Below are 27,837 nucleotides of genomic sequence, written 5' to 3'. Positions count from 1 at the left end.
GAACCTGGGAGGCGGAGATTGCAGCGAGTCAAGATTGCACCACTGCACTCCAGTCTGGGTGACAGAGGGAGACTCTGTCTCAATTAAAAAAACAAAACAAAACAAAACAAAACAAAAAAAACATGAGGTTTGTGGGGAAAATTTAACTCGTAAAGGCACAAGCACAAGGCCAGTGGCCTCCTGCTGCCTGGCACCGAGCTCCCATGCTATGCATATGCATAACAATACAAGGAGGTTCACCGCCGGGGATGCTCATTTAGCCTTGAGAAAGGGCTACCTGTGGGAGAATTTCCACCCCCAGCTCCTGGCCACTCCTTTACTCCAGCCATCATCCTCTCTACAAATCCTAACAATAATAACTGCACGCCTAGTCCTTCAAAGAGACAGTCACTACATCCTGGTGCTACACTGAAGTAAAAATAGAGTTCTGTCCACCTTTGGTAGGCGACACCTGTGCCTCTGTTGGGGAAAGAAATTCATCTCCCTTCTTTCAAAATCCAGCTCCATTCGAGAACATGCCAGCCCTCTGAACTGAATGTTCTTTTTAAAGTTCAGTAATAAAACCCTCAAGGGTTCAAAAAGAAGTGGCTTAAGATCAAACGTGGGCCATTAAAAAAAGCACTTACGTAGAAATTCTGTTAAACTGGATGTAAACTTTCCCCCACGTATCATTTCCAGGCATACGAAGGGATTATATAGTTCATCTAAAAGGACTTCAAGAAAAAGCTGCCTGGTACCGATCACAGTAGTTTCCAGGCCAGCCTTTCCTTAAATACATCTCATTTAAGTTGAAGATGGAACTGAAGGGCAGATGCTTGGGCTGCAGTTGGACTGAGCTTCAAAACTCTTTTGAAAATCTCTTGGAGGAGGAGGGCAATGTCTTAGGTATAGGGGAAGCAGCACTGTTCTGGCCACTGGAAGGGTCTTCCCTGGCTGGGGCCTCACACTCCCCACCTCATAGGAAGCTTTTCTTCTGGAAGTTTTACTCTCACCTTCCCCTCTCCACTGCCAACACCAGCTGTAAATACGGAGGTCCAAGTCCCATGAAGGGAGCACAGGGAAATACACAGAGGACAGAGGGTGGCTCCCATGAGAGCTAAAGGATGCTGCCATCCTCTGGCCACCAGAAGGACCTAGATGCTGCTTGGAAGACCACACACCCATCTGTGCCTCCCTTCCTCCAACCAGAAGGCCCGCAGTCTCTGCCCCAACCACATTAGGTGACCAGGGGGAAGAACCAGCTTTTTCATGATGTCTCAGCAAAACCCTGCAGCTTTAGACGCAGTTTAGCCTCCCTGTGGGTAGAGAGCAAGCTGAGAGCTGTCCAAGCCAGCTCTCCATGGTTAGAGATGGCAGCCACAGATACAGGACCTGAGCCCTGGAGAGATCCACCCATTCTTCACACCGGCTAGTTCACAGAATCTCCTCCCAGAAACCTCTGCACTATCAAGAGCCATACGAAAGGGTTTCACCCAGAAGGAACCTCACTGCCCATTTTCCCCAGGACGTCTTGGCCAACAGGGACTTTGACCAAGAAGGGACAGCCATGGTGACATCTCCTGAGGCAACCAAAGGCTCTGAGTTCTGTCACCTGGCCCAGGTAGTGGGTTCTGGGACCTGCGGGGCTGACAGGGCACTGTTCTGGTCTCTTCCCAAGACACCAACAAGCACAAAGTCTTCCCCATGACACTCCACTGCCCTTACCAATCAGGGAATCCTACTGCCTTTCCACCTCCACTGCAGCTGCTTTCCTGGACACTGTCAGTCTGGGAGGTAGCATCAAATACTCATCTCTGAAATGGGATAATGACAGTACTTATTACATGAGGTCACTACAGAATTAAATAAGATCATGCATATAAATGAGCATGGTGCTTGACGCCCCCAGTACACAGTCATTAGGCGCTAGCAGCTACACACAGTAGATTTCCCCACAAGCTGAGCTGCCCTGCCCAACACTGGTCTGGGCCCCATGGAGGCCTCCAGACAGGTGTGAACTCTTATATGCAAAAGGGAGCCAGCAGTTCAGCATGGAAAACACCTCCTACAGGACAGGGCAGGACTAGGAGCAAACACCACTACATCTGGCAACAAGAGGGACCGAGGATCCTGGCTGGTTTGCCCCTCAATTAAAGAACGAACATCCGCCATCCCTATGATTAAAACTCTTGCCTTTGCTTCAGAGGTTTTCAAACATTTTTTTCTACCCACAATTTTTTTCAAGTGAAAGTTTTCCAAGGCAGTTCACTGTGTAAAACAGATGTGCACAGAGTGACCTCGGAGGCAGGGCTCTGTGTGTCCTGGAGCCCCCAGCTCCCACTCCCTGGAAATTTCTGCTTCATGAATATCCACTGGCAGGGGATTACATTAGACCAGTGGTTCTCAAAGTGGAGTTCCTGGGGCAGCAGAAACAGCATTGCCTGGAAATCTGTTAGAAATTCAAATTCTTGGATGATACCCAAGACCCTCTGAATCTGAAAATGTGGGTTGGGGCCCAACATTGTTTTTTCAAAGCCCTCCACGCAATTCTGACACCTGCTCAAGTTGGAGATCCACAGCACTACTCCAGCCGTAGTGTCATACCTTGGTTACAAGCGAGCAGACAACCTCCCCACCCCCGCCTCCAATCACACTGTTTCCTGCAGGGCAATCCCTGATTTGATTGGCCTGGGAGGAGGCCTAGACATTGGCAGGTCTTAAAAGTTCCCTGTGTTGTTATCATCGATAGCCAAGTTTGAGAATTACCCCTCCAGTCTCTTGCTACTCAAAGTGTGGTCCAAGGACCGGCAGCATCAGCATCGCTTGGGAGCCTGTTAAGTATGCAGAATCTCACTTCCCTAGACCTGCTGAATCAGAATCTGCATGCTACCAAGACCCCCAGGGCTCTGTGTGTACATTCCTGACACTCTGGTCTAGGTCATTCTGTTTAAGACTTACAAAGAACCTTAGATGCCCACCCTTCAGGTAACAGCCTGCAGTTGCAATGGCCTGAGGCTCTCCAATGTCACCCAGGCTGTGGACTGCAGATCGACATTAGACCCAGCCTCCTCACTCCAAGAGCAGTGCTCCTTCCCACACCTATGTAGCCTTCATGTAAGCATGCCTGCCTCAACCTCCCTCACAAGCTTCTCTCAGCCTTCAGTCCCTGTAGGAGAGGAGAGAGGAGTCTGCCCCACCTAAGGAAGCAGGAGTTGAGTTTGGAGGGTCAGGGCAGGGGTATCTTGCAAGAATTCTGCAAACTTCCAGAACCTTCTCTAGGGAGGCTGCCACTCATGGGGACATTGGCCACCCGCTGTCTTGTTACTGGAGACCTGATCATATTTGGGATGTCACATTTCTAAAAACATTGAAGTCATGTTTAAATACACACACACACACACACACACACACACACACACACACACACATTGGGGCCTAGGGAGGAGAAACAGAAATTTGGTGAATGATTCCCGCATATGCCATACTTACATTTTTTAACTGTCAGTGTTGTCTCAAGTTATATTCTGTTGAGGAACAAAAATTATTCTGTTGAGTTCAGCCCACTCAAGAGCATCATTTTGTACTATTAACTGTTTTCAGACATGAAATAATACACACACATCCACATTAGAAAAACTTCATTATTTTCTTGGGGTACTGCAGGAAGAAAATAAAAATGACTTGGGGGTAGGGAAAATTCAACACATGCACCCCTTCACGGCCACCTCAACAAATACATGTGCCTCTACCTCCCCAGCTAAAACTCCCTCTCCTTTGGGCAGCAAGCTCCTCCATGTTGAGGGCCTCACTCCACCCTCTAGAGCTGAGCACAGGGACCCTCAATAAATGCTTAGCTGCTCATTGGCAAGAGATAGTGAAAGACAGGGGCCGTCGGAGCAGAAGAGTCAGGGAACTCAAGGTCAAATGAATTTGTGGCCACGTTACCAACACCTACTGGGCAACCAGGCAGGTAGAGAACAACACCAAGTCAAGACCCAAACTTCATCTTTAAACAGGGAAAAAAAACCTAATAGCTTTCCCTGTTTCCAAAATGTATGGGCATAGGTTAACACATACTTCTCCTGCCTCTTCTCAGGCACAAAGCAACTGCCACCCTCACCCACCCCTTCTTCCAGTATTTATCAAGCTCCTACTAAGTACAGGCCCCTTGGCTCAGGCAGCACTGCACATTTTCAAGGATGAAATGCAAACTCCAAAGTCATTTCTGTCTTTCTTGCAATGTGCTAACATGCCGATCACATTATCATCCTGCAACTCCGATTATCGTACTTTCCTTTGTGCAAAATGAATCGAGCCAGAAAACTCTAAGGGTAAGAGTCCAGCTCTGCCAGGCCTAAACCACAGCCAAAAGTTCATGAAAAACACTGTTGTGCCTCACACTGCAGCCGCGTGAAGCCTATTGTTGAAATACAGTAGTTGCTGGGGGCTGGCAGGCGGGGGGAATGTCGTGCATTCCCAAACATAAAAGGAGAACCACAATCTCTTTGCCTGAGAAAGACGCAAGACCAGCCATTTCCTGCAGCCCCCAATATCCCCTAAGTAGTTGGGACTGATGGGTGATTTCCATAATGCACACAAATACGTAAAATCAATTAAGACTTTTCTCCCGTGGAAGAAAGAACAAATAACTATCCATGCTTTGTCCTCTGTATCAAGAAATATCAGAAGGTTCCTGGTACCAAGTCCACACATCCTGGTGGGCAGAGAGGGTGGCGAGAAGGGGAGGAGGCAGAGAGAGAGAACTAACCACTCCCTCATCAGTAACAACGCACCCACTGACCATCAGAGCCCGAGAGGCAAAAGGAGTGCCCAAGACAGCCTCTGAGAGATGGGAGAGCAGATCTCTACATTTGGGGAAAAATGTGCTGGGGTGGGCCAAAGGTATCTATGCTACAATTTACCCCAAACAACATGCGATCCAAAGAATGAAAGAGAAAGAATCAATCAGCAGTTTCCCTTGTAGACCCTGGCTTACTTTCCTCTCAGTTATGGAAATAATTCACTTTTTTAATGCAAGAAGAAGTTATTGATTGGTTTGGCTTTTCTTCTAATCCTGAGGAAATCCTGTGCGTGTTGACATGCCTGCATCCTAAAACTATCTCCTTAGAGTTGAAAGCTCATTTTGCCATGCAACATAAGGCGTAGGTCTTAGAAATTAAACATAAGAATTAAAGGAAAGCTTAGCTCACCTAACTTCTCCTTCCATCTTCATTCTCTCCCTCAATTGGCTACCTCTCCCAGTGACAACATCACATCTTAGTATAATTACAATTTTTTTTCCTCAACCAGGACCTGACCTCAGGCTTACTAAAAACACCCAGAAAAGTCCCCTGGAGGCCTAGCAGTGGCTCATGCCTATAATCCTAGCACTTTGGGAGGCCAAGGTGAGAAGATTGCTTGAGGTCAGTGGTTCAAGATCAGCCTGGGTAACATGGCAAAACCCTGTCTCTACAAAAGAAATTCAGAAAAAGTAGCCAGGTGTGGTGGTGCATGCCTGTAGTCCCAGCTACTTGGGAGGCTGAGACAAGAGGATGGATTGGGCCCAGGAAGTCAAGTCAAGGCTGCAGTGATCATGCCACTGCACTCAAACCTGTGCAACAGTGAGACCCTGTCTCAAAAAAAAAAAAAAAAAAAGCAAGAAAAAGAGAAAAAAAAGCAGTTCTCTAGAAAGAGCCATCTTCAAATGATTTTGTTCATTTAATATGGTAGTGAGGAATGAAAGATTTGGAGTCACATGGACAGGCACATGTGCCCTGTTTAGGTAATGTGTGACTTGAAGTTACTTATCTTTGCTGAGCCTCAGTTTCTGTGTCTGCAAAATGGATTAGAGAGGAGGTTAAACAGAGAAAGCATACAGCACTTATCATAGGACAGGACTGACAAAAGTTTCCCATAAAGTGCCAGGTGGTAACTATTTTAGGCTTTGCGGGTCACACAGTCTCTGTCTCAACTACCCAACTCTGCCTTTGTAGCGTAAATGCAGCTACAGACAACATATAAACAAATAGGAGTGCCTGCATGCCAATAAAACTTTATGTACAGGCCCTGAGATTTAAATTTCATACAATGTTCCAGTATCATGAAACATTATTTTTCTTTTGACTTTTTTCAATCATATAAAAATGGAAAAGCCATTCTTAGCTCATAGGCCGTATGAGAACAGGCAGAACCATACTAAGAGCCACTGCACACCCATGAAGACAGCTGCTAGCATAAAAACGGAAAATAATAAGTGCTGACAAGGGTGTGGAGGAAGTGGAGACCTGGCACACTGCTGGCGGAAATGCCAAATGGTGCAGCCACTATGGAAAACAGTATGGCAGTTCCACAAAAAATTAAACATAGAATTACCATAGATCCCGCAATTCCACGCAGAAGAATTAAGTGCGGGGTCATGAAGAAACATATAAACACAAACCAATTTACAAGAAAATTAACAAACAACACCGGCAAAAGGTGGGTGAAGGATATGAACAGACACTTCTCAAAAGAAGACATTTATGCGGGCAACAAACATATGAAAAAAAGCTCAGCATCACTGGTCATTAGAGAAATGCAAATAGAAACCACAATGAGATACCATCTCACGCCAGTTTGAATGGCGATCATTAAAAAGTCTGGAAACAACAGATGCTGGAGAGGATGTGGAGAAATAGGAATGCTTTCACACTGTTGGTGGGAGTGTAAATTAGTTCAACCATTGTGGAAGACAGTGTGGTGATTCCTCAAGGATCTAGAACCAGAAATACCATTTAACCCAGCAATCCCATTACTGGGTATATACTCAAAGGATTATAAATCATTCTACTATAAAGACACATGCACACGTATATTTGTTGCAGCACTATTTACAAAGTAAAGACTTGGAACCAACCCAAATGCCCATCAATGATAGACTGGATAAAGAAAATGTGGCACATATACACCGTGGAATACTATACAGCCATAAAAAAGGATGAGTTCATGTCCTTTGCAGGGAACCTGGAAACCATCATTCTCAGCAAACTAATACAGGAACAGAAAACCAAACAGTGCATGTTCTCACTCATAAGTGGGAGTTGAACAATGAGAATACATGGACACAGGGAGCGGGACATCACACACCAGGGCCTGTTGGTGGGGGGCGGGCAAAGGGAGGGAGAGCATTAGGACAAATACCTAATACATTCAGGGCTTAAAACCTAGATGATGTGTTGATAGGTGCAGCAAACCACCATGGCACATGTATACCTATGTAACAAACTGGCATATTCTGCACACGTATCCCAGAACTTAAAGTAAAATTTTTTGAAAAAAGAAACATGTAAACCCACACTTACAGCAGTATTATTTATAATAGCCATGAGGTGGAGGCAGCCCAAGTGTCATTGATGGGTGAGTGGATAAACGACATAGGGGGCCGGGTGCAGTGGCTCATGCCTATAATCCCAGCACTTTGGGAGGCTGAGGCTGGCAGATGATTCAAGCCCAGAAGTTCAAGAGCAGCCTGGGCAACATAGCAAGACCCCATATTTACAAAAAAAAATTAAAAATTAGTGGTGGTGCACACATGTAGTCCCAGTTACTCAAGAGGCTGAGGCAGGAAAATCGCTTTAGCCCAGGAGTGTGGCGCTACAGTGAGCTATGATCATGCCACTGCACTCCAGCCTGGGGAACAAAAGTAAGATCCTGTCTCAAAATAAAAGAAAAGCAAACAAAAAATAAAATAAAATGTGGTATATACATACTGTATAGTGGAATCTTTTTCAGCTTTAAAAGGGAAGGAAATTCTGTCACAGGCCACAATATGGATGAACCTTGAGGACATTCTACTAAGCAAAATAAGCAGTCATAAAATGACAAATACTATATGGTTCCATTATATAGAGTACCTAGAGTAGTCAAATTCACAGAGACAGACAGGTGCATAGCGGATGCCAGGACCTGGAATGGGTAGGGAGAATGGGGAGTTATTTAATGGGTCTAGAGTTTCAGTTTCAAAACGTTCTAGAGATGGGAGGTGGTGGCAGTTGCACAGTGATGTAACTATTTAATGCCACTGAACTCTAAAATGGTCAAGATAGTTAAGTTTTATATTATGTGTATTTTGTTGCTATTGTTTTAAATTCTTAAATGTAAAACACACACACACACACACAGGCAGTGTGCTGCATATGAGTCACAGGCTATAGCTTACCCTTGGCATAGGGGCAGAAGAGCAACATAACAAACACCCCTAAAAAATGAGTAGGATAGGCATTGGGGAGCTTATGAGAAAAGAGGGCTCAGAGGCAACTGAAGAAAATTCTAAGATTCACTCACAAAAGTGTTTACCAGGCACCCACTCTGGAGCCAATAATCATAGACACAGAAATAAAGGGAGAAGCACCCCTGGACCTCATGAGCCAACCCTTGGATCCCATGTGTGGCCATCCAGGGAAGTGGGCCTGTGCACACGTGCAGGAAAGCACAGGGGCCCCCGTGGTGGTCCGGCCACTCGGGCACTCGTGTGGCTCATACGTGGAGGTACGCCCTCCTTGGAGTGGTCAGTGATCTTGTCAGGGACAGAAAAGTTCAATGACTACAAGGGTGAGTTTAATTATATGTTGTCGCTGACTAGCAGTGGTTACGATGGTACAATTACACATGTAATTTATCAGCAAGATACTTGCATACATAATAAACCAAAAGCAAAACATTAAATTTCAGTGGAAGCTAAAAATATAAAACCGGGCCATGGTGCAAAACAGTCTCACTTGTGAAGGGGTGGAAGAGAAACATCACAGGCCTCCCTTCCCTTTTAAGGGCTGGCTGTCCCCACCCACCCGTCGTGACCACGTGGCATCCATCTCAGGAATGCGTTCTTCAAACACCAAGCAAATCCCAAGCCCCCAGTGGTGTGTCAACAATGCTCCTTCACAAAGGAATGGGATGGAGAAGCTGGCTCAGGAGACTCACCACCCTTTCTGACGTTCTCTGAACTTGCTAACCAAGGACTCAAGGGATGCTGGAAAGACCACACGCCTGGCAACATCTTGGGGTTCCTAGCACTGGTATGAGACTGAGAGGAAAAGCCTAATTATCTGAAAATGTCCTATATTTTCATTAATCTTGAATAAAGATGGAGAAAGGGGGAAAGATGATGGAAGAGAGGAAATGAAAATAATAACAGTGCCGTGCTTGTATTAAATGCCTACTTTGAACCAGGCAGTGTTTTAAGTGGATCACACAGTGTAATCTACCAGATTGTTCCCAATTTACAGATGAGAAAACTGAAGTGCAAGTCCCTTGACACTGGATCAGACAGCTACTGAATGGTGGAGTCAGGGTTCCAACCTGCTTCCAAAGCCTATACCTTTGCAATACATTGTCAGACGTAGAGGTCATTTATCTTTCTTCTTTAGTACATTCTCACTGGTACTGCTGTAATGTCCATGGTACAATAATTTAAAAGTCAAGGGTGAGGTAACTTGCACCATTCTCATCACTGAGAATAAGTTTTCCAATAGATGGGCACGTTACACATACCATGCCAGAACTTGGGAATCCCACTCCCCAGAGCCTCAGCCTATCCCCTCAAGACAGCTGACCTCACAGGACTCAGCAGTGGCAAGCTCCACAGAGACCAATGCATGGCAGGTCTAAAGAGTACACACGAGAATCCCCAGAAGAACATGGAATACAGTGCAGATTGCAGAGGTTTGCCCAGGAGACAGACATCCAGTCACGTGGGCAGGAAGTCCTTTTAGCCTCATAAATCCCTCATCCACATCCTACATGGAAAGAGACCATCTTCACCTATATGACCTCCATGCCTTCAGTCCCAGTCATCTGTGTATGAGCCCTTGTGGATTTTTAAAGACATTTTTATAACAGGGTGGTTTTCAGTTCACGGAGGTTGCCTTGCACAGTCCTAGACATTTTTTTCCATTTTGAAAAACTAGACTAAAAGAACTAGACTAAAAGAAAATGCCTTGTTATAATTGATCATTAGATTTTGAAAATAAAGCTTTCAAAAAGTGCTTGGGAGACCAATGAGTGAATAGATGGTAAAAGTCAGATTTCGTTTAAATCAATGAGCCCAATATTTTCAGGTACATGTTAGGGCTTGAGATAGAGACCCACCCATCCACCCATTCATCCATTCATCCATCTATCCATCCACCCATCCATCCATCCACCCATCCACCCATCCATCCATCCACCCACCCATCCATCCATCCACCATCCATCCATCCACCCATCCAGCCATCCATCCATCCACCCACCCACCCATTCATCCACCCACCCATCCATCCATCCACCTACCCATCCATCAATCCACCCATCCATCCATCCATCCACCCACCCACCCATCCAGCCACCCAACCACCCATCCATACACTCATCCATTCATCCATCCATCCATCCATCCATCCATCCATCCATCCATCCATCTATCCAACCATCCATCCACTCATCCATTCATCCATCCATCTGTCCATCCATCCATCCATCCATCTATCCATCTACCCACTCATCTATCTACCCATCCACCCACCCACCCATCCATTCATCCATCCACCGATCTATCCACCTATCCATCCTCCATCAATCCACCCATTTATCCACCCATCCATCTGTCTATTCATCTATCCATTCATCCATTCATCTGTCCATTTATTTATATATCCATCCATTCACCCATTCACCCATCCATCTACCCACCTACCCACCCACCCATCCACTCATCCATCCAGCCATCCATTCATCAATCCATCCATCCATCACCCTACCCTCCCACCCATCCACCCATCTATCCATCCATCCACCCATCTATGTATCCATCCTTCCATCCATCCATCTAGTCACCAAAACTTCACTGAGAAGCTATTGTGCATCAGGCACCATTTTAGGAACTAAGGAACAAAACACATAAGCCCCTACCCTCACCACTCTTACATCGCAGTAGGAGAGACAGACCAGAAACCAGTAAAGGAGTAGGTCAGTAAAATGCTTCCTGCACCAAACAACACAATGGATCCCAAATCTTCCTAACACAAAGGTAAATCAGAGCCATTTCCTCATTTGCTGTTATCATCAAGGATCAGTTGTAAAAACAAACAAGAGTGTCTCGTATGGAAATGTTAACAGTACAAAACTGTATTCCAACGTGGCAGAATTATCTAAGGGCAAATACTGCACGCAATATTTTGATGACAGAAGCTTTATTTCTCATTGTCTATATCCTTGATTTAAATATATACATGTATGTGGGTGCACACGTATCAAGATTCAAGTATTTCAATATAAATTTTGTATTCAAAATACTTTTCCTGATTTCAGTTGATTGCCTATTTTGAGCCAATGTTGGAGCAGTAGTTTTTGTTCCAAATCAAAACAAGGATTTCTCTCTCTCTGTCTCTCTCCTTCTTTCTCTCTCTCTCTCTCTCTCTCTCTCTCTATCTCTCTGTGTGTGTGTGTGTGTGTGTCTGTCTTTCTGTCTCTCTCGGTCTCTCTCTTTATCTCTCCCTCTCTCTTTCTCTGTCTGTCTCTCTCTCTCTCCCCTATGCTCAACAATCTCTCCTTGCTCCCCCACCCTCTAGCCCTAAGGAGCCCAAATACCCAAGCTGCCATCCAAGCTGAGTGGTACCAAGGGCAAAACCTGTTTCTTCCCATTTATTTTTCTGTTGAAGGTCTCTGGGGCTGTGAGGACTGCGGTGCTGGCTGAAGCCACATCACACAAAGGCGCTGAGATAGAAGGACAAACCTTCCCACTTTGATTTGAGTGTGTAATTGTTTGAATACATCTCGCCCGCACTACAATAATGTCATCCTTGGTTGACACAGATTTTAAAGCCCTTTGAAAAGGTGGAATGTTATCAATCATGAGCGTGATTATAATGGGATTTAAGTGGAAGACGCTAAGATTCAGGCCCTCTCTCGGGCCAGGCTCCTGACAGAGGAGGAGGGAGAGAGGAGGAAAAGGGCTGTATTTCAGCCAAGGAAAGGATGCCCTGCGCCGTGTTCACCCGCACATCTTCTCCCCCAAAGCCAAAGACATCTGAAGAAGTACGATGGAACTCTGGAACTCCGACAGGAATTTCCCCCACACACTAAAAATATCTGCTCTTGTTCCCACTAGGTTAGACCAACAAGAGCTGACTGGGCCCCCCCAGGGGACATATGGCGATTTCTGGAGCTATTTTGATTGTCACAATGGAGGAAGTGTTGGTGGGGGCATGCTACCAGCATCTAGTGGGCAGAGACCAGGGATGTTGCAAAACATTCTACAGTGCACGGGAGGGCCCTGCAACAAATCACCATCCAGCCCAAAATTTCAATAATGCCAAATGTGAAAGACCCAGAGAGGCTGGGCCACAGCGAGAGGAGCAGATGGGTCAGAGAGCGGCAATTCTGGGGAAGCGGTTTGAAGCTACTTCCACTGGCTCAGCTATACCTCTGATTCACCAGCACACAGAGGCAGGTGACAGAGGGGAGGAAAAAACCAAATCACTTCCTCCTTTGCCTTTCAATCTAAAACACACCTTCCTTATTACGCATCAGAAGGGGCTGGAAAACCGACAATTTTTTTTTTCTTCTTCTTCAAGGCAAAACAACCCAGGCCCAACAAAAACAAAATAATCTCTCTGACAGATCGCTGGGATGGTTGGACCTCTCTCCTGACAAATCACAACAGGGCCTACAGACGTGGAATTCACCCATCAAGCCCAGTCACATGCTCAGGATTACTAAGGCAAAGAATTGTGAATTTCATTAAATATGTTAAAGGGGAAAAAATCAGCTTTGAAAAATAGTAATCCTGTCTTTCAACAAAAATATTATAGGAAGCTATGAATTTGGTAGATCGGAATAGGGTGTTGGTACATGTTTTACTAAGGTAATATAATGGTACACTATTATTAGATCACATTAATCATTACTGTGCCAACGGCACTGACAGCCCCACTGAAAAGGATTGAAAGGCCTGGTAATGGATATAAATTACCCATTGTGTGATAAAAGGATTTTTACTAAGAAGGTAAGAATAAAACAGCAAATTTCTAATATAACTGTTGTGTAAAAACCAAAATAAAAGTGATCCACGGTCAGGAATATCCACAAAATCAGAAGTAAGCACTTTTCCAGCAATATAAAGTCATGATAAATATATATATATATATACACATATATATTCAGTGCAATATAAGATTAATTCCTGAGTGCATAATTCTGCTATCAATTTCCCTGGTTTATGTAGTGACCTCTGAGACGTGTGGTCAGAAGAAGGTGGGCTTGGCTAATTACATCTGAGGGTAAGTTTAGAGAGATATCAGGGGCAGCCTAAGATGAGGCCACCGAAGGTATCAAATACACATGTCGCCCTTTCTTTTGTATTTTAAGTTTGTACCAGCTCCTGCGCCGGAAATACACCCCGTCCGGGAGTCTGCGATCTGGAGTCTGACTGAGGCGACAAACACAGAGCTGCTTTGGGACAGGATTCATCCAAGACTGGGCCAAGCCACTGAGTCACCCGGTGAGCGATGAGGAGCCCTATAGCAGGCGGCACTTGGACCAAGTCACTTGGCCTTTAGCAAAAGCCCCACCAGCTCTCAGCCCTGGTTCCAGGCTGCTGGCTGGCAGACAGGGACTCAGGTTGTCACGCAAGAGAGAAGGAAGTCACCCTTGTTGGGCTTTGCCTCATGGGGGGAACCTGTTCAGAGACTCAAGAGCATGTCTCCACATTGCACGTTCACCCCACCCACAAGATATGGAACCAATGCTACCTCCCAGACACCTGTGACTCTGGAAGTTTCTCCATAGTTCTGCACAGGGATCAGCAGCCCAGAGAAGGCAGCCTGGACTTCCCCACAAACTCACAGACAGACACCAGTTCAACAAACTACAAATCGATGGTCCTTACCAGGCAAGTCTTAAAGCAATGGATCTCCCTCCTGGTTGAAGGATATTCTTAAAGCCGTGGTGGTCAGGAACTGCAAAAATAAGACCTGTTAGAAACTGTAAATGTCACACACGTCAACTTCAGTAAGTCACATAAACAGCATTCATCCAAAGTAACAATTTGCTGGGTTAGTTGAGAGCCTAAAAACCTTGAATAGCCCCCACTGCCCCCAATTCTTTGAGCAATTTAAAAAATGGGAACTATGTGACCTTTGCTGCAATGAACCAAATTTCCTCAGCTTGTTTTCAGTGGGAAATTGCCACCTGCACAAAAAGAACTTCTAATCATCTCTTATCTTCTCTATATGGGACAGAAGAAGAAATAGGAGCTAATATTATAAGGGCTCTCTCTCTCTCTCTCTCTCTCTCTCTCTATCTCCTCTCTCTCTCTCTCTCTCTCTCTCTCGCTGTCTCTCTTCTTTAGAATTCTCAAAGGGAGGAAGTACCCAAGGGTTCTTGCTTTTTCCCTGATTTGTGGAGCCCTTTACAGTAGACCAAAATTCCACCCAAATTTCAACTGGCCAAGCCTGTTTGGTAGCCAATGGATACAGAATGGGAATCTGCCACTGACAGAGGCTTAGAGATGTTGTGTTTGGCATCAAAGTCCTCTCCCCCGAACCCAGACCAGGAAAGCAGCAGCCAGTGAGATCTGCTACTTCTTCATTCTGTGTTATCACTGAAGTAAATCCTACATGGGTGATCTCACCTCCTATGGCATGCTCAGAGGTGATAAAGGCCAAGAAGGAAAGCTGGGATGTTCATCTATGATGGCTGCAGAGCTGCTGGCTAGGGGGTAATCAAGGAAGGCCAGCCCCCAGCTTGTGATCTCCAGCCTACTCCTCACCCAGTGCAATTCGGATTCTCATTTGTTTTGCCATGTCACAGAAGGGATGTTATGGGGCAAACATAAGTTCCCTTAATAAATTATATTTTACTGAAAGTGAAGTTGTAAATTCTGATCACAGAGGTAGAATTTTGCTATGGATTCAAAAAATCTGATTCTGCACATGGAAAACCAGAAGATACATTTGGAGGACTGGTGGCAGCCCCACCCCAAGAGGTTTGTACTGATTGAACCACTGGCTTGCAACACTTCACTCAACTCCGAGGCCGATTTCTGGCAACCAAAAAGGTGTTCGCTGACTACATGCTCGAAAAGTGGTTTCTCAGGGTGCCACAGGGAAGCTGCTGTCTATAAACACATTCCTACCTGCCTATCCTGAGACATAAAGCAAAAGCTGACATCTCAACCATCTCCAACAAGGAAAGAAATTACATCTCAGTGTCTGTCTGTCTGTCTCTCTCTCGCCCCTGAATCAGATGATCTTTTGTATTTTTTTTTTCCTGTGTCACTCAAAATCTAAGGAGTGAGGAACAAATGCCCGATGTTACACTTTCCAAGGTTCTGTCCTATCGCTGATCTAAACAGATCCCCAGCACCCAGCTGGCTTTGAAAACACTTATTTGCTTTGCTCTAAGACCTCCTTATGTTTAGGGAGGGGGTTGCAGGAGATGGGAGACACACTCAGATTTTATATCTAAGCTCATGACTTGCAAAATTCTAGGACTATTCTCCAGGGGCCATTCACTTAGAAGCCCTATAAATGCCAACGACAGGAGAACACAGAGAGGCTTCATCGGAGGAAGTCCCACACCGGTTTGTTCAGCTTCACGCCATTGATCAGAACACCGTCTCCTGCAGTTGGCACTGGGGCAGTGATGGGCACAAACCCCTCAGGTTCTATGCTCTAAATCATGAAAGGGCCCAGCACAAGCCTCGTAGCTACATTGGAGGTTATGCTCTCCCAATGGATTAGTGGGTTTATGCAAGGGTGTCTGACCTGCATGAGCAAGGTTAGCCCAACATGCCAGCAGGGCAGCCGATGAGTACAGCCTCACTGGGCCCTTAGGAAAAGAAATCAAGTTAGTTCCATCTGTGCCTTTCTGATCCAGTCTAAACAGGAGGAGGATCCTGGTGTCTGATGTCGTTAGAGTCACTGTGGGTCGGGGAAAGGTGACTGCATCCGACCGCAGATGCTCTCGTGATGCAGGGTGGGGAGGAAGGGAAGCACCAGCAGAATCATTCTGTCTTCCTCAAAAAAAGAAACAGCTCTTTTGGTGCAAGTAATTGACTTGTATTTAGAGATAACACAGTCAGTGGCATAACCGGAAGCAGACTGGACATGAGGCCTCCCCTCACCCTGTCCCCTACAGGGACCCCGAGCTGAGGGGCCACCCAGTAGACTCTGCCCACGAGCCCAGTTTGGTGCAGTTCAGAGTAGGGGTGGGAGGGGGAATATTGAAAAGGTGGCAAAAAGCATGGTATGAACTAAGAGGGGTTGGGTAGCTGCCACCTCATCAAAATAAGGGAACCTCCACAGGTGCGTTTCAGTGCTTGAAATTCCACCCACTGTACACCGATGGCTCCTGCGTCCCTCTTAAAGCACAGATAAGGCTCCCACACAGCCCTCGCCAGCAACATGGATGAGCTTAAGAGGCCTGTTCACTCAGTGGCTTGGAGACTCCCTTCCCAGCACCTGTGGTGCACTGGGGCCTCTGGGGTAGGTCAGGGGCCAAGCAGGTCTGCCCATCAGATGCAGAAACCACCCATCGTGTGAAAGTCCTGGTTGCCAGGACAAGGAGCACATCAAAGGCAAGGCACTGGGAGTGGGGCAGAGTTGACTCAAGCCCTTAAGCAAGTGCAGGCAGGGCCCTGGTGGAGACAGGGCTGGAGGCCAGGGAGGGGCACAGAAGTGCAACAGAGTGGCCTCAACTTCCAGAAAGGGGAGTGAGAAGGTTTGCAGGGGCTGAAGAAGGGAAGCCTGAATGGCCACTTCCTGGGTGGACCCTGGCTGGAGTACAGCAGGGATGCAGGGTGCTGGGAGTGAGGAGGAAGAAAGGGAGACTTCCTAGAGCCAGAGGTATTCCCAAGGCCTCTCTGAGGAAGGGGAGACAAGAGGAGGGGTGGAAAGTTCTGAGAGAGGGACTTCAAAGGGGAAGTGGGAGCACGGGAAGATATGGATGGGCACCAATCAAGCGAGGAAGTGGAAGGTGCGTCAGCAGCTCTCACCCATCTTGGCACACAGTGGGCCTACCCTGAGCGCACACACTCCCATCCCTGTGAATTCCACAGGCAAGGCAGAACCCACCCAGCGGCCCAGCCGTGTTCACTGAATGAGCTCCGCAGAACACCGACTTACAAGCTAGCCCTGCACGGGCCCCTCTGTCCACCAAAGCGGGAGGCCACACGGGCTCCCCACAGGGCACGGGGCACCCTCCTCCCTCCCATATCCTCCCAGAGCTGCCTACACAGGAGCTCTGAAGGAGCCAGAGAAACCCTCCCTGAGCAAAAGCCTAGCCTGCTCGACTCAGACCCATGGGCTCTGAGGGAGAGGGTGATTGGCCAGTCAAGAGGTGAGCAGAGATGGGGTACCCCCAGCATCACCATGCTCTGAGATGGGCCCTGAGTTTAACAAAGAGCGGTCCTCCAGGCCAGCGAGTTTCCGGCCTGTGGGCACCGCACACCTGTCTCCACCCCGCACCATGACAATTTGAGGACATGAGAGCAGCAATGAACGTCACTATCACTGAGGCCACAGCAAGCCCCGGGCACATGCAGAGGACAGTCCGGCATGTGGGGAAACGGTGGTGTCAGACTCTCCTCCCAGCCCCTCACCTCTGTCGGAGGACCTGGGTGGATGGGAGGGAGGGGAGGAGGGAAGTTAAGACAGAAGGATGGGCCGGGCGCGGTGGCTCAAGCCTGTAATCCTAGCACTTTGGGAGGCCGAGACGGGCGGATCACGAGGTCAGGAGATCGAGAGCGTCCTGGCTAACACGTGAAACCCCGTCTCTACTAAAAAAAATACAAAAAACTAGCTGGGCGAGGTAGCGGGCGCCTGTAGTCCCAGCTACTCGGGAGGCTGAGGCAGGAGAATGGCGTGAACCCGGGAGGCGGAGCTTGCAGTGAGCTGAGATCCGGCCACTGCACTCCAGCCTGGGCGACAGAGCAAGACTCCGTCTCAAAAAAAAAAAAGACAGAAGGATGGAAGGAGGACAGACAGGAGGATGGGAATGGAATGATGGAGGAAAGATGTAGAGAGGGAGGAGAGAAGGACAGAAGGATGGAGAGGGATGCAAAAATGGAAGGGGGAGGGAAAACAAAAGTAAGGAGGGCAAGAGGAAAGAGAGGGTCCGAAGGTGGAAGAGAGGACAAAAGAAAAGGAGCAGATGGAAGGATGAAAGTGCAGACGGACGGATGGAGGCAAGGCAGATGGACTGAAGGAAAGGTGCAAGGGCTGCTTCAATTTCCCCCTCCTGGCCCATGTTCCATTCTCTCCTGCGGGAGGTGGAGTGTATTCCTGGGGAGACACAGGATGGCCCTTCCCTAGATGGGCCACTGGGAGGCCGGGCAGCAGGAACATGGGCTGTCTGCAGAGGCATCCGAGTGAGTGGCATTTGGGAGCCAGAGAAACTGCTTTCCTTCCAGAAAAAGAGTTGGGCAAGGAGGATTTGGAGAGAAAGCCAGCCCGGCTCCTTCGGCCCTCTGCCCAGGGAAGGACATGGTTAAAACCTCCAGAGGGGAAACAGCGGGGTGCCCAACTAAGTCTCCCCCAAGATGACACCTGAGTGCAGTGGCTCCCAAGCAATGCCTTGGAGCCCTCTACAGAGAGCAGACTCTCCGCGTCCAAAGGTACACAGGGCCTCTTCTCCAGTGCGCACCCCCTGGGTGCTGGCAACTTCCCTCCCATGGTTCTAAGACCTCCTCCCAGCCCAGAGCTTGATATTCTAAAGTTCCACTAGCAACAAGGACCCGACCAAAAAACCACAGCTCCTCCAACCGGATCTGGAAGTTTTGCCCCAAGCACTGAGTGACTCTTTCTCAGAGAACCCTGGGGGATGAACATGGCCCCAAATGACACACCCATTGTTGCTACAGGTTTCCAACAGGAGTGGGGGGTCCTGGTGTGGAAAGCTCCCAGGGAGGAGCCTCGGAGAATCAGCCACTCACTCAGCCATTACCCATCCAGGGCCCCTGCAGTCAGGCTCTGTTCTGTTTCTGGGGATCCAGTGATAAACACCGTGTCCACCTGCGTGGAGCTCATGTTTCCAAGACCAGATTCAAATGAAAGACAAAAGTAAAATATACCAGCAAATAACAATCTCTAAGAAGATAATAAAGCTGGGGGAAATGACCGTGACAATCAGAGACCTCTCTAAGGAAGCAACATCTGGCGAGGGACCAGAATAAAGTAAGGGAGTGAACTCTGCGAGAATGCGGGGAACAGAGGTACAGGAAGAGCGAACGGCGAGTGCAAAGGCCCTGAGGTCGGATGGAGACGGTGCATTCAAGGAGCACCAAGACATTCCCTGCGGCCTGGGTATGGAGAGTGAGCGAGAGAATGGATGAAGATAGGCTTTTTAGGATCCACATACCTAGATCACGGGAAAACCATGACCTATTTGCACTATATGCCTGCTATGGAAGGAACAGAAAAGAAGGGGCCAGAGAGGAGGCAGGGGGACCCACGGGGGAGGCTGCTGCAGGTGTGCAGGTAAGGGAGGATCTGGTGTGAGCTGGAGAGAGAGCGGTGGCAGGGGAAAGGCAGGCAGATTCAGGATGTGTTCCATGACAGAGTGGTGAGACCTGCAAGTAGAACACCAAGAGTAAGGAGAGCCCAGAGTAAGCCATGCTTACCTGGACCGGGACCCGAGGGGCACAGGGAACCAGCCTCCAAATCAGCCTCAGCCCAGGGTCCAGGTGTCCAGGTGTGTTCACCAAAAGGTTCTGATGCTCTGATATCTTGGGGCCTTGCTGGTCCTGCCCAGAGCTAGCGCATTTCTAGAGTTGGTAAATGACTCCCTGGGAGCTCTTTTTATACATAAAACAGCCAGTCCAAACCGCATCGCCAATACCACCTTTACTGGGCTCTCACAGGGCCCTCCCACTTGGGGCCACTATCCTCCCGCCCTAATTGCCCGCGGCCAGAAACCAGACAACTAGAAGCAACCCCCATGGTCCATGCCTGTGGAAACCACTCAAACGAGCCAATTCAAACCCTCTCAACCCTGCCTTGCCTCGCCTTTCCCTGGGAAGCTACAATGAAGGCTCTTGTCCATCTTCTCCCCTCCCACCTTCTGCCTCCCAGGAACCCTGGTGCTTCCCCATGTGGCCCCCGCGTGGCATGGCATGTCTTCCTCTCGGGAACTGTGAGTAACAAACTGTCCCTTCAATCTCACTTGTCTCCTGCCCTGTTGGCCGCGTCATATCTGAATAATGATAAAACCTACATTTCAAAACATCGGGTCCCAAGTCACCAGCACGAAGCCTGAGTAGGAGAGGACAGGGCCCAGAGAGAGTGTGAGGTGGGTTCTGCTGAAGACAGCACCGCCCACAAGTATCTTGCTGTCAGGGTCATGCTGAAGCCACCGCCCTTCTCCCAGAGGGCATGACATGCCGACGGAGAAATGGTCACCCTCTGCTCACTTCCACCAGAGCAGGTGTCTGCGCTGTTATTCAACAGCCACAATGTGTCTCAAAGAGGAGGACAAGCACTAGAAACATGGCATGGTCTTTCCCAAAACCCATCAGCCCACTCCACAGGGTCCCACAACGGACACACTGCGTCAGGCCTCCACGCACAGGCGCTAGCACCTGTGTGAGTGTGGGTGTGGGTATGTGCTGTGTGTGCATGTGTGTGTGCACGTGTGAGCATTCACATGCACGTTGGAGGTGGGCCGCAGTTGCCACCCTGACGCAGAGCCCAGCATCATACGAGGCAGCTGAAATATTGTAACACAGAGCGTGTAGGGCTGCCCAGACACGCTTCCAAAGGAAGCCTCTTCTTTCATTTTAAAACAAAGGTAACTTTGATGGAGAAGCTATTTGATACCTGTTCGATCTAAATGCTTTCAGGATACACAGACATCAGACGCTGACAGAAACCTGAGACCCTACGATATCGGACCAGGCTCAGGGATGATAAAAGAGGAGTGGAGAGGCTTCCTCTCATCAGCTCGCCTGCCCCGTGCATGTATTTTTACATGCTTTAGCATGAAAAAAAGCCAAGATGCTCAGAGCCAATCAAATTACACCCCTGTCTCTTTAATAAACAAATCCATGTGCACATCAACAGTGTTGAAAATTCAATTTAAACTCTTTGTCTGTTGCCGCTTACTCTAAAGATGGTCTTTCTTAAACAACAGAACACCAAGGAGTCGTTAGTGCTCTCTCTTCATTACTTCAAAAAACCAATCATTAGACACCAGAGTATATACGTAATTAGAAAATCACTTCCTTTGCAATCCAAGCTAAGTAGTTTACATACTGTAATTACAGGGACAAAATCAATTTTTAATCATTTCCCTGATTGGGCTCATCAGCTCTGTGGGAACATTGTAACCTGCTTGTTGTGCAAAAGCAACATCTGGGCTAAAACAATTACCCTTTGTTTGCTACAATATTCCTTAAATCTTTTTGCTTGCATAAAAAAAAGAAACGAAAACATGAAGACAAGATATTTGGATGTCTTTGTGTCCTTGATCAACATATATCCGAAAGTTCTCCCAGTGACGTGCGCTTAATGTTCCCCGGAATTTACGGTTTAACAGTACACATCCAAGGAATGTATTTTTTCAGTGAGATAAAAGTATCTGATTGTTTTAAAGATCCATTCAGCTGCCTAATTGTTCCATAGCTAACACATGGTATTCAAACAACCCACACATTACAAAAGCTCATCTGGGTAATCACGGGCAACTATTATGGCGATGGTTTACACTTTTCTAATACAAATGAATGGATTTTATCAAAATTTAAAAAAAACTAAAAAGCTGAGTATGTGTGAAAAATAGTTGGTATGAATTGGCAAGGCAGGGCTGAGCATTTTGTTCTCTTAATAGGAAATGACCTCATTTACACTGGAGTAATAATTAGTACTGCTTCACTGACAGTTAAGAAAAAAAAAACTTTCCCAGTATAATAAGGCAGCATCTCCTTTGTTAGGAGATCTACATTGATTATTAACCCTTGCCAAGAAATTCCAAGTTTAACTCTCCGTTCCACTGGGCTCATGCTTGCTGGCAAAAGATAAAAATAGCTGTTTTGGAAGCCGTCACCTCTCACCAGATTTCCAAAGTTTTGCATCTAGCTTTTAAGTGACAATCTGAAACTCTTGGTGTCCCCTTTGAAGAAACAGAGACAGCCCCCAGCACCCCAACCCGCAGCCACCAAGAGCTCCATTAGGCTCCCTGCACTCCCCCGGTGGCCCTGGTCCTCCCCATCCTTTTGAAGTTTATTGGCTTTGATTATTGCTTGCAAGTCCCCAAACCTACAATTAATTCATAGTCAAAACAGCCCTGAGAAGGAAGAAAGGAGAGAGGGAAAGTGAAGGCAGAGGGGAGATACTCTTGCCGGTGATTCAGTGCAGGCTGATAGTGCAAGAGATAGGAACACTTGGGCCAATAAAGAAATGTAGTTCAGGAAGCAGCCAGAATGTTTTTACACACACACACACACACACACACACACACACACACACACACACAACACACCCCTTCTGAGGGCTTTGTTCATTGACCAACCATTCTTGAATTCAGTAAGAGTGAAAACTAACATTTACCATGTGCCACCCAGAGTTCCAAGCATTGACACGCAATCTCACTTCATCCTTGCATCCATCCTATGAGGCGGGTGTTATCATTTATTGATGAGAAACCGAGACACTAGCCCCGAAGTTCTGTGTCTGAGGTTAAGAGCTCAGGAGACGGGGACCCAGGGTGTGAATCTCAGCAGGCTGATTCCATGACCCGTGCTGGCAGCCACTCGAACACACTGTGCCCCAACGCAAGGCAACAGCACCTCTTCCCCACAGCCTCAGAGAGCCTCATCTCCAGGGCAGTCAAGGCTGCCTGATGTCCACTGGTCAGACACAGCCAGCAGCCCCCATGGCCGTGTCCTCGGGAGCACACGCAGAGCTTGGCACCATTCTGCACCTGGATTCCTACTCCCGAGCCCAAGGTGGGTGGTTCTGACCCAGGACAAGGTGAGGAAGGAGAAGTCACCCTGTAGGTCAGTGTTCTTAGGGTAAGAAGTGCAAACTCGATGCAGGCATTTTCTACAAGGCCAAGGAGCACCGGTTATCAAGCCGCCACGCTGGTGGATTTCCAGAGCCTAACCACAGTCAGGATGGAGTCCCCCAGATTCCCCAGAGGCCATGTTCTCCAGTAGTCAGTGCCTGGCAGGCTCTCCCTGAACCTCGCTCCACCCAGTGTCTTTGCCCTGGATCTCTCACCCCATCCACAAGGACGAAGACCCCACTCAACTCAAGACTCAACAGGACAGCAAAACCAAGACAATTCTGGCCCCCAGAGATGGAATGATGCAAACAGGGGGGAAAATCCAGAAAGTTATAAAGGCTTTCTAATATATTGTATCACCACATGAACTCAACGTCTGTATCGCTTTACAGAAAGTACTTCATAGCATCATCAAACTCCAAGTTATCTATGAAGTAATGCATCTTGAAGGAGAGATGTAAAATAACTGGAAACTGGAGTGTTGTTTTCTGTTCCACCTGTGCTACCACAGGTAATGCTGCTTGCTGTGCTGATATTCTGCTTGATAAATATCACTCGAATGTTCAGACATCTAGCAGGTATCATGCTGATTACCTGGGTGACGAAATGGTCTATACACCAAACCTCCGTGACACACAACTTACCCATGTAACAAGCCAGCCCATGTACCCCCTTGAACCTAAAATAAAAGTTGGAAAGAAAAAAGATACATCCTGCCACCACAAAGAACTGCACTGACCAAGCTGGTAGCCACAGGCCACACATGACAACTGAGCACTTAAAATCTGGCCAGTCCAAATTGAGATGCGCTTGTGAGTGTAAAATACAAATTGCATTTGGAAGAATGGAGAATGTCTCATTAATATTCTTTATACTTTTTACGTGTTGAAATGATAATATTGTGGATACACTGAATTAAACAAAATAGAATGTGGCTATTAGAAAATTCAAAAATGCATGCATGACTTGCATTTGTGGTTTTTGCACTAGATTTCTATTGTGCAGTGCAGATTCTGAGCTTAGCAAAATAATCTGGTATTTTGACAGTCAAATTTGGTCATACTAAAAATTCGCTTGTTTTCTGAAGCAGGGTTTTAGAGAACATGTATTATCATCGATATCACTTAAAACGTTGGTCCCGCTGATCTTCTCTGAAGCTGAAACGAAAGTTACACCACTTCTAACTGAACTATCTGGGTATCTCCTTTACAGGGGTCACTTTTTCTTTCATCTCATTACTTTTTACTTTCTAAAATTGGTTATTCAACTTATATATGCTCATTTGTAGAAAATTAGGAATATACAAGATATTAGAAAGAGGAAAATAATAATCCACAATTCTATTAACTGATATAATGGCTGTGGATATTTTGGTGCATTTCTTTCCATTCTTGCACATATATGCATGCATTTATGTGTTAACAAACACATGTGTACATATATATGTGTGTATTTGTGAACATAGTTAAGAACATATATCATGTGTACCTTTGACTTCAAATTTCTCAAAACCTCAGGTTTCAAATGCAAATAGATGCCGCTTGGCCACATAAAAATATCAGCCACTGGCTAAAGTAGCTTAGTTTCCCCAGGTGTTGAGAAAGAATGAAAATACAACCTACACATTGGAGAAAGTCTTTGCAAAACACATATCTGATAAAGGACTGCTATCTGAACTATGCAGAACTCTTAAAACTCAACAGTAAGAAACAAACAGCCCAATTTAAAAATGGGCAAAAGATCTGAACAGATACGTCCCCAAAGAAGATATATAGACAGCAAATAAGCATATGAAAAGATGCTCAGCATCCTATGTCACCAGGGACTTGCAAATTCAAACAAAAATGAAATACCACTACACCCCTATCACAACAGCTAAAATTCAAAACACCGACAATATGAAATGCTGAGGATGACGTGGAGCAACAGGAACTCTCATTCACTGCTAGGGGAAAGCCATGTGAGAAGACAGTTTGGCAGTCTCTTACAAGGCTAAATATTGTCTTATCAAGCAATCCAGCAATCATGCTCCTCGATGTTTATACAAATGAGTTGAAACTTAGGTACACACACACACACACACACACACACACACACACAATCTGCATGGCCGGGTGTAGTGGTTCATGCCTATAATACCAGCACTTCACAAGGTTGAGGCAGGAGGATCGCTTGATCCTAGGAGTTTAAGACCATTCTCAGCAACATAGTGAGACCCTGTCTCTACAAAAAATTTTAAAATTAGCCAGGTGTAGTGGTGCACACCTGCAGTCAAGATGCTGAGGAGGATGATTGCTTCAGCCTGGGAGGTCGAGGCTGCAGTGAGCTATGATTGTGCTGCTGCACTCCAGCCTGGGCAACAAAGCAAGACCCTGTCTCTTAAAAAGCAAAAATTAAAAAAAAAAAAAATACTGCACATAAATGTTTATAGCAGAATGTTTATTGAATGTGATTATGAATCACACAATTGCCCAAACTTGGAAGTAACCAAGATGTCTTTTAAGAGGTGAATAGTTCAATTGTGGTACATCCATATAATGGAATATTATTCAGCAATAAAAAGAAATGAGCTGTCTAACTATGAAAAGACATGGAGAAGATTTAAATGCATATTTCTAAGTGAAAGAAGCCAATATTAAAAGACTACACGTCATACGAATCCAAATACAGGACATTCTGGGAAAGGCTAAACAAGGGAGACAGGAAAAAGACCAGGGGTTGCCAGAGGTTCAGGGGAAGAGGGAGTGGAGCTCGGGGGATTTTTAGGGCCGTGAAACTACTCTGTATGGTACTGTAATGATGGATACAAGTCATTATACAGTTGTCAAAATCCATAAGATGTCCAGTATAAAGAGTGAGCCTGAATATAAACTATGAACTTTCATTAATAATAATGTATCAATATTGGTTCAACAATCATAACAAAAGTACCACACTAACACAAATTTAATAGCAGAGGAAAGTTGGAAAACAACTAAAATGTCTTTTAATGGGGAGGGGGCAGGAGATACACGGGAACTCTGTACTTGCTGCTCCATTTTTTTGGATACTTAAAACTGCTCAAAAAATAATTTACAAAGTTCTGGGATAGGAAGTTTACCTATCTATTAATTTACAGAGGAAAAAAAAAAAAGAGAAAAGAGGAAAGAACAGCCTTGAGGAAGCCCAGTGAACCCCTCTTCCCTAGCTGGAGTATTTCCACTTCTGCAAATCAGGAAATCTCTCCAGTGCTTAGAGATTTGGGATCCTTCAGAAGCCTTCTGGCCGCCACTTCTCTGATGAGCTGATATCCAAAAAATTCCCAGAGAGGCTGCTTGGGCAGCTCTTCAAGAAGTGCTCTTGGCATTCAACGAAACAGATCCCAAAGGCTGGAGACCTCATTCCGCCAGTTTCTTACTTCTGTGCAGGGGTTGTTGTTATTCTTGCTGTTTTAATTCACAAAATGCACGGACTTGTGTCTCTGGAGAAGGGCATCGGTCAGTCAGGCCTACAACCACTTCCTGGAGTCTGTCTCCTAGGACAGATAGGGCAAGGAGCTCTTCCCACCATTTCCACCTCACGAGGTGGTTACTCTCACAAGTGGAGACTCTCACTTCTTCAGTCTCCAAGACAGAAACTTGGATGCTTCAAAAAGTGCTGTAATGTATGAGAGACCAGACAGAGGTGTGAAAATGCACTTCAGCCACCTCTCCAGCTAAAAACTAGCAGGAACGTGGAGGGTGCTGGGAACATGGCGAGGGAATGGTGGGGTTTTGCTCATTTCTCTATCTGGGCGGAGGGTGTGATCAAAATACAGCTATCCTGGTGAACTTTTATCCCTAAATCCGTATCAGCTTTAGCTCCAGCTACTGGGTATTCTGGAGGAGGGCTGGGAAAAGTCAAGGGCAGATGAATTTGGAGGTCACATAAAATATTTCACACTGTTTTCCTGTGATTATATAGCAACAAGAAGAAATAGTAACTGCCAAAGTGAAGGGTTCCTCCAGTGTCTCTTATGCTTTAGCAAAAAAAAAGAGAGAGAGAGAGAAAACAGGGAGAGCTTCCAGAAGCGTGTACTCTGCAGGCAGTGCTCCGTACAGGGTGTGCAAACACAGGGCACAGAAAGGCCCCCAGGAAGCCAGGCCCTTTCCTCTCCTGGCATATTGAACAGCTGCTCACAGCCCCCCTTCGCCTATTGCATAAAGTTCCTATCCCAGAAAATTCCAACCTAACCATTCACAGAAAAAGCTGTCCTTTCCCTCTTATCTCCCAAGCCTTTCCATTTTGGAAAAGATTTTCTAAACATTCTTAGAAAGAGTGCATTCTCTCTCCTCTGCCCACAGGTAACAAGGCGATGGCAGATGTTTCAGAAAAATGGCACATTATTTAAAAAAAAAAAAATCCAATGTCACTAAAACCAGAATGGAAAATGTTTTATACATTAACAAACATTGTAATGAATTTGCACAACCTTAACAGACTGTATACCCAGCATAATGAAATGGTCTCCATCCTTTCAAAGAAAAAATTACGTATGCTAGCACATAGCTTTAGAAAAGCATTGTTCTTTAAAAAAAAAAAAAAAAAAAAAAAAAAAACCTGCATTTTTCCCAGCTACCATGTAATTTGTGAGATGCATTTTTAAATGTTCTGCAACAGCAGCGGGCTTCATCAGTCAGATGATACTGATAGATAATTCACCAAACCGTCACATGATCTTCCATCACTCTAAAAGACGCGAATATATTGCCACAAGCTTTGGGAATAATGGGTGCACCTGTTTACGGTGTCACCTCTGTTTGCTAATTGTCTCCTTGAGCTACATTTTACTTCTAATGCATTTATTTTTGACAGGCAGTGTCT

At 46.3% G+C, this 27,837-nt stretch overlaps 1 protein-coding gene across 24 annotated transcripts in view; it reads right to left on the bottom strand.

The window, feature by feature from the left end:
* LOC105495610 (zinc finger protein 536) overlaps window positions 1-27,837 on the bottom strand; it is a 491,361-nt gene that overhangs the window by 417,880 nt on the left and 45,644 nt on the right. For 20 of the 24 annotated variants that reach the window (XR_011617373.1, XM_071086002.1, XM_071086012.1 and 17 more), the window contains exon 2: window positions 13,883-13,952. The exons of 3 other annotated variants lie outside the window; for them this stretch is intronic. The gene's annotated coding sequence lies outside the window, so the exon portion shown is untranslated. Of the gene's footprint in view, window positions 1-3,468; window positions 3,504-13,882; window positions 13,953-27,837 lie in introns of all 24 variants that reach the window. One more of the 24 variants, XM_071086006.1, reaches the window with a different exon arrangement.

This window comes from Macaca nemestrina, chromosome 20 (genome assembly GCF_043159975.1).
Source record: "Macaca nemestrina isolate mMacNem1 chromosome 20, mMacNem.hap1, whole genome shotgun sequence".
NCBI lineage: Eukaryota > Metazoa > Chordata > Mammalia > Primates > Cercopithecidae > Macaca > Macaca nemestrina.
Note: the sequence above shows the minus strand (reverse complement) of the source record. Positions and strands in the feature narration are given on the sequence as shown.